The sequence below is a fragment of the Myotis davidii genome, unplaced genomic scaffold (assembly GCF_000327345.1).
Source record: "Myotis davidii unplaced genomic scaffold, ASM32734v1 scaffold481, whole genome shotgun sequence".
In the NCBI taxonomy this organism is placed as follows: Eukaryota; Metazoa; Chordata; class Mammalia; order Chiroptera; family Vespertilionidae; genus Myotis; species Myotis davidii.
The window spans coordinates 83,482-83,681 of NW_006291201.1; positions in this window are offsets into that span (position 1 = coordinate 83,482).

A 200-nucleotide genomic window follows, 5' to 3' on the forward strand; every position below is an offset into this window, starting at 1 on the left:
TCCATTCCCACCAATGAGCAAACTCCGTTTCCTTCTTCTGTACAACCCACTACCTTGTACACAACTAGCACACACCACCCACATTGTGTCTGTATTGCAGCTGCTTCCCAACTTTTTCCAAGCAATTTTCATTATAAAATGTTTTATTGATAAAAGTAATATAATCACATTAGAGAAAATATAGGAAAAGTAGGGGAAAT